Source organism: Hippoglossus stenolepis, chromosome 8 (genome assembly GCF_022539355.2).
Source record: "Hippoglossus stenolepis isolate QCI-W04-F060 chromosome 8, HSTE1.2, whole genome shotgun sequence".
NCBI lineage: Eukaryota > Metazoa > Chordata > Actinopteri > Pleuronectiformes > Pleuronectidae > Hippoglossus > Hippoglossus stenolepis.
In genome coordinates, this window is record NC_061490.1 from 16,031,659 (window position 1) to 16,038,646 (window position 6,988).

The following is a 6,988-nucleotide window of genomic DNA, read 5'->3' on the forward strand; positions in this document are numbered from 1 at the left end:
AGCCTCACCAATCCATCCACGCACCCACGTGCACAGTCTGCATCTTCCTTTACTTCTCATCCACAACATAAACATCTCTTGCGCATTACGTAATCACACCGGCTCCGCAGCTGACGGACGTTGCCGTGGAAACCGCCTCTGCAGGGCGACTGGCCGAATGAGGAAACTGGCTGCCATTTTGGATCCAACCACTGTGAGCCGGTTGGAGTCCGCCCGTGGCGTTTGGAGCCAAAGTGGCTCGCGCAGCGCTCGAGTTTCATACGTTCCACTAAAAGCGAGGGACGTGCACCGCAGTGGGAGGGGCCAGGCAGGTGCCCGTGCACGTGCACCTCCGCAAGTCTCGTGCCAGTGAAGATCGGCCACCATACGCACATCTCTTGTGATGTTGCATCGGGCACACGCATGAAGCTAAGCACTAACTAACTTTACTGCACGTGATGTTTCACCACTACAGGTAAATCACACTGTGCTTGAGGTGTCCAGTGTTATTTCTCCAAAAGACCCCCTCCATCAGATGCATGTTGGCTCATGGAGCAATTGGGTTTAGTTAAAGTGAGGCCATTAACGAAACTCACTGGGATATAAAGACACTGAGGACAAAACAGAGCTGAGGCAGTGGAAAGATACTAAAAAGTAAAAACAACAACAACAACAACAACACAAATCTGTGTCATTACCATAGACTGTATCACTACACACTGTTGCTGCAGGCTGAGTATCATCAGTCAAGTTCACAAGTTAATTTACAAGTGATGACAATGGACCTATTATCAGAGACACTTGTCTGTTGAGGTTTGTTCGAGCATATTAGAATCTATTACCATTCCTCCAGTGTGCATTAGTTCCATTAAATCACCAGTTACACTGACATTAGGGTAATTAAAGAGTGTATTTAATGTGTAGGAGAGGATTAGAAAACATTTTCAATTTTTGTGCAGTCTCATCATTTTGCAGGCCAAGTTCTACAGTATATCTATAAATTTGAGGTGTTAAAAGCTTTGAAGACCTTAAACCTGTGCTCCAAATTGAATCTCAATATGAATATAATTTTAATATATACATATTATATTCAAATATATAGTTTAAAATAATATTTACTGTTTGTATTTGATTGTGCGAAGCTTTGTATCTAACCACCTGGCACTGTTTATATGTTTGTCACTGTTATATTCCTTCATGTGTGCTTTACTTTGTATTTCACAATGAATAAAAGGCGAGAAAAAAAGAGTATGTTTAACGTCAGAGACTGACCTGGAGGAAATCTCTTTCTGAACATCTCCACTCTGCCGGCTTCCTTCGGCTATGGCCCATTAGACTGTCTGCAGAGGGAGAGAAGAGGGGGAGGTGAAGGAGGAGAAGCAGGGAGGAGGACACAGCGGGGTGCTGAGTGCTTAAAGTGGGAGGTGACATGTGAACTGCACAAAACAAACAATTTTCTTCTAATCCAAAATGTGTGAGAGAGAAAACTCTTGTATTGTTTTTGACCAAACACTGACATGTCCATTTTTTTAGCTTCAGGGTTTGAAAAACATGCCACATCTTTGCTGAGACGAAGTGAAAGTACACAACAATACACACACACACACACACACACACACACACACACACACACACACACACACACACACACACACACACACACAAACGACAGACCATCTCTGGTGTGTGAGAATAGAACCATAATGAGGAAATGACATTCAGCAGAGAGCAGCTTCTGTCTCTGTGGCACTTTGTGTCTATGGGGACCGCTGGCTCCGGCCAGATCCACTATCAGTCTCCTCCTATGTGAGGATGAGAAAGAGTAATTGAGCAACATTTTCCCCTCTCCTCTCCTCTCCTCTCCTCTCCTCTCCTCTCCTCACTTTCCCCTTAACACTCGACTCCCCTCTCTCTCTCTTCATTAATGCTGACCTGTTAACGTTAGACACCTCGCAGCCCCCACTCACCGTGCTCTATCTCAGCTAAGTTAACAGCGAGAAGCTGCAGAAAGATGAGGCCACAGAGGCGTCATGCATATTTGCCTCGTGCATACGAAAGGTACTAAACAGCTCGGCAGACGGGGGCTCGAGGCAGCGAGTGACCAATCAATACTCCTAAGAGAGAGAGAGAGAGAGAGCAGCTCTGCCTGTCTCCATGTTATTTAGGCCTATCAGCTTTCAGCTACAGTTTCCAGCGTCGCCTCTTCCCCTGTCACACACTCTTCTCTTTTATTGCATCTCTACTCACTATCTACACTATTACCCATTTATCACTATAATCAGGCGTAGGGAGTGAGGACGAGAGCTGTTTGCCATGTTCTCTCACCTCTCTCCTCTCCAGTCTTTCAGGTGCCACATCCCTCTCTCCATCCTTCGCTCTCCATCTGTCTTGTATAACCCAATGGACCTGCAGGGCCCTCATGAAATAAAGCCCCGGGAGGGAGAGAGACCACTGAATACCTGAACATCTTTCTTGGCATCTGGGAAGAATTCATTTTCATCTCTCTCGCTGGAATCTGGCTGATGTTTTAAAGGATTTGAAGCGAAAAATACTTTATGAAATGTTTGGCTTGCAGCTGCAACAACAATATCCGTTTTGCATTTCGTCGAAATGACAAAAACAAGCACACATGTTCTGTTTTTATTTTTCAGCATTGAATAACTCTAAAAATGTTAAGTCGTTACGCCATTTCTCTGCTCAGGTTGGATACATCCTAACCAACAAGAGTACATTAGGTAGGCGCTATATATATATATAAAGATATGTAGACTTAACAAATGTTCTGCCCTCACATATTAATAACACAAAGGTTTTAATCTCCTCTGGTGCACTAAAAGAATACTTGGAACTGTTGATATAAACGACACCAAGCAACAAACCGAAAGAGCAAAAGACTAAAATAACTCCGACAATCTTAAACCATATGCACTTGACCTGCTCTGACGTTGGGCCGTGTATTTCCTGAGGTCTAATTCAATTACATACGTTTTAATCTCCTCTACGTCACCATAATAAATACTAATATGTTTTTGTGATATCTGCCTGACATCCTGTTAAAATGAATTACAACATTGCTGTCGGTCACTAACAGGAAGCAGGGGACAACAAATCAAAACAACTGAGGACTAGAATGATTCTAACAAAGTTAAGCCATGAGGCACTTCACCTCATCTGGTTCTAGAAATTGAATGAACAGATACACTGATGTGATTGTTTTGTTAATGAATGTTGTTTTTAATCATTCAGTGTCTGATGAGCTCAGCGTGACGTCTGCTCCACATACACTCAGCTCATTATCTGTCTTTAGATAATAATTAGGATGCCATTGGTTGTTTCTGGTTTATTAATAAATAAGCTTGTCGTATCTGCATGAGCTGCTATTAAAGACAACGAGACTGTGGGTGAGTAACTTTCATTTAAAGCACGGAACAACTTAGGGAAACAGCAGAAGTAGGGTAACTCTGACAAAGTTAAGGTTACATATTTCTGTATATATATTATTATTATTCTGTTTACACTGTATATATCACTTCCATTCTATTTATGTTTTTATATGTCCTTGAGCTTATATTGCTTGTTTAGTTATTTATTACCTTTACTGATGGCTAATTATTTGACTGTCCTCTTTGCTGCGACAGCACATTTTCCCATTGTGGGACTGATAACGGATTATTTTATCTTATCTTAATTTATCTCTTAAACCATATATAATATTTATACAATGAGTTAATGCATTTCAAGTACGAGTCAGGCTGCATGGGCAATAAAACAATATCAATAATTATTGCAATGTGATTTTCATCAGTAGCAACACAGCAAGATCCAGTATATTGTGCAAACACATGTGAGGAGGTATACACTTGACTGATCTGCCTCAGATTTATAAAAAAAAGTTATGTTGTTACATAGAGAGGAGTTTAAAACCCACAACCTTCACTCAGGAGCAAAACTCAGTCTTTAAACGTAAAATAAATAATAATGTGACATCTATCGTGATAATTATAAATATCGTCTGAAAAGAACATTTGCATCTTGATATGATTTTGTCCATATGGCCCAGCCCTGTGTACCAGTGATGTCTGAGGTCACTGCATATAGTGACATAACAAACTTTCACTCAGAGTTTGGGAACATGTAAAGACTCCAGTCAGGCCCCACTAAAACTTCTTTGTATAAAATCCCCTGCAGCTCAGAACTGTATCTACAGTGTTCACAGAGCAGCTTTGGTGAACATGACATTGTCTGGTGCAGTAACAAGAGCTGAACACTTCACAATGAAAACCGAGACACACACATCAATATCTCCAGCTGAGAAAGTGGCTCAGAACCGCATGGGGAGCCATACGTGGTGGTCGAGGGCAGCTCTAATAAAAACCAGCACGACAACATGGCTCAGACAAACACCACCTACCTTTACAAGCTGCTGTTATTCACAGGTCTGAGGTGGAGACATGCTTCTCTCGCCGAGGTCATGGTGAAGTTTGGTTTGGATCGATGATGATGAGGATGATGAGGATTAGGATGAGGATTAGGATGATGATGATGATGAAGATGATCTAAGGCCACGGAGGTGCAGGGAGGCTGAAGCAGGGACCGGGGGCGCGCTGCAGGACGCTCTGTGCAGAGGTGAAGGAGGGCTCCGGCCGAGGTGAGAGAAGCGAGGGAGGAGGGGGAGGTAGAGAGGGAGGAGCCGCATCCTCCCTTCACCTTCTCCACCTCCATCTGAAGTCCTGCCCTCAAGACCTAAACCCAAAGTCACTGAGGAGGTTAACCTCAACATCTCATCCACCATTTCAATTCAAGCTGTGGTGGCATCTCTCTGTTATTATTACTTTGTTTTTAAAATATCTTGAACAGCTGATTTAACAGACACTTTGCCATGTGCTTTTTTGTTTGTGTCATACCGCCCCCTAATGTTTAGTCAGCGTAATCTCATCCAACATCTGTTCGCTGATCAAGGTCTCAACATCTGCAGGCATCTGTCCAACATGCACACATTACTCACAGGCCGACGTCCAGATGTGAACTTGTTATTCATCTGTTTATTAAACATTTACAATGGTAACACATGTTTCATATGTTATTCTTTTGTGAATTAAAGTTGTGAAGTAAGAATTGAATCCGCTCTAGAAGGCTGAATGAAGCTTAGACCCTTGTAGTGAACCTAATATTCAATATATATATATATGACATGTATGTGACACTTATGTACTGACCGACAACACTATATATATAACACAACATTTAAGATACCGAAATAAACAGATAAAACCGAGAGAAGAAATATTTCAATCATTTCACACAATCTTATAAAGATCATGTACCCTTTGTCCCCATGGTTGTATTCTATAGTATTCTTTATTATTCTATATTCATTACTAGAGCATTTTTTGTAATTAGCAATTCATCATAATAATGTGTTTTACTGACAAAAAAGCTAATGCAATGATGTGGTGTGTGAGAATCAACTGTATATTGCCAACCTTTGTGACTCAGAGGGAGATTTACGAGTATTGGGGATAATTTTGCATCCAAAATAAAAGACAGTCATAGGGAAAAGCAGACTGTCTCAGATTGTTTGAATTTAATTTTTTTCCTAGATTTTCTGTATTTTTGTCTAATAATCCCTGAAGGTGTGAAATCTTGTGAAAATCCTCCAGAGCAGCGATGCTATTTAGATGGCAGAGATCTTTATAAGCTCTAATTAAGGATGGATGAAGCAAAGATGTTTAAAATACACATCCCTCAGCACAAAGAAGTAAGTGTTTAATGATTAAATCAGATGGAAAATAAAGATGTTGGAGAACATCCTTAAGATCAGATAAGATTAATGTATGGGAAAAGTCATCTTATCTGATTACCATGTAACCCATTAGGACCCTATAGTATGTCTTAAAGGACCAGCCTATCAAATTCTTCTCTTAAGATTGCTGTACATTGTGCCTTTTGACATTATAATGTATTTATGTCACAGGCAAAAAATGTTAAGAACAAAACAAAAGATTTAGCATTTTGCCCAGACATTGTGGCACATTGGAAGAGTAGTGGAATAGCCAAATCTACCTTGTTACATTACGAGCTTTGCATTTGGCCGCTATATTGTCATTTCCTGAAAACGCACATCTGTCTACTTGTGGGAGCATGTAAAAAAAGAAACGTTATTTTAAGAAAGACATAGTCAACCAAAGGGCATTAAGGACAATGTGTTGTCCTTTTTGGATTTCCTGCCCTGTAATTGCATGTGAATTGATGTCTAGTTTGTGACAGAGCCACAATTTAATACAGTCTTGACCTTTGTGAACGCGCCTCAAAGGCTCAAAGACATCACTACTCTGTAATCAACCCATTCCATGAGCTTCTCCTGAGAGACTCAAGGGACCAAAGCAATCTAACTCTCTGATGAAGGGATAATCATGATGGAGACCTGTGTGTCCCTCACCTTCTTCTCCACACATACAATAAACATCTTAGACTTAGAAGAACAAAGAAAAGCATTTAGCATCAGGTTGGACAATAAGGATGGCATAGTTTCCCTCTCTCTCTCCTAAACATTAGAAATGTTGTAAGTATAACTAATATTATAAGTAATAATAATAATCAACTTAAGCACATTAAGAGGTTTTTCCTGCACCATTTGCTACAGAAAAAAACAATTTTAAACAAAGTATTGTTTATTTCCCATTACAAACCACAAGAACACAGTAGGAAGAATGTAAAGTTCATGGATTTCTTTTAATAAAATAGAAATTTATGTCATGTGAATGTCACAGAATTTGATTTGAAAAGTCAGCATAAAACATGTAGAGAATCACATCAGCAGATTCCAGCAGAATAAGGTGGAAATATTTCATGTCATACGCAGAATCTGTTGAATGATACAGTGGAAGCTCTACAAAGCTAGTGATAGAACTGTATAGTCACTTGGGACCGCCTCGCTGAAACACATCTATAATTCACACCATACATTTTAGCACAAAAACTCACACTTAACACTGACCGTAGAACTCAG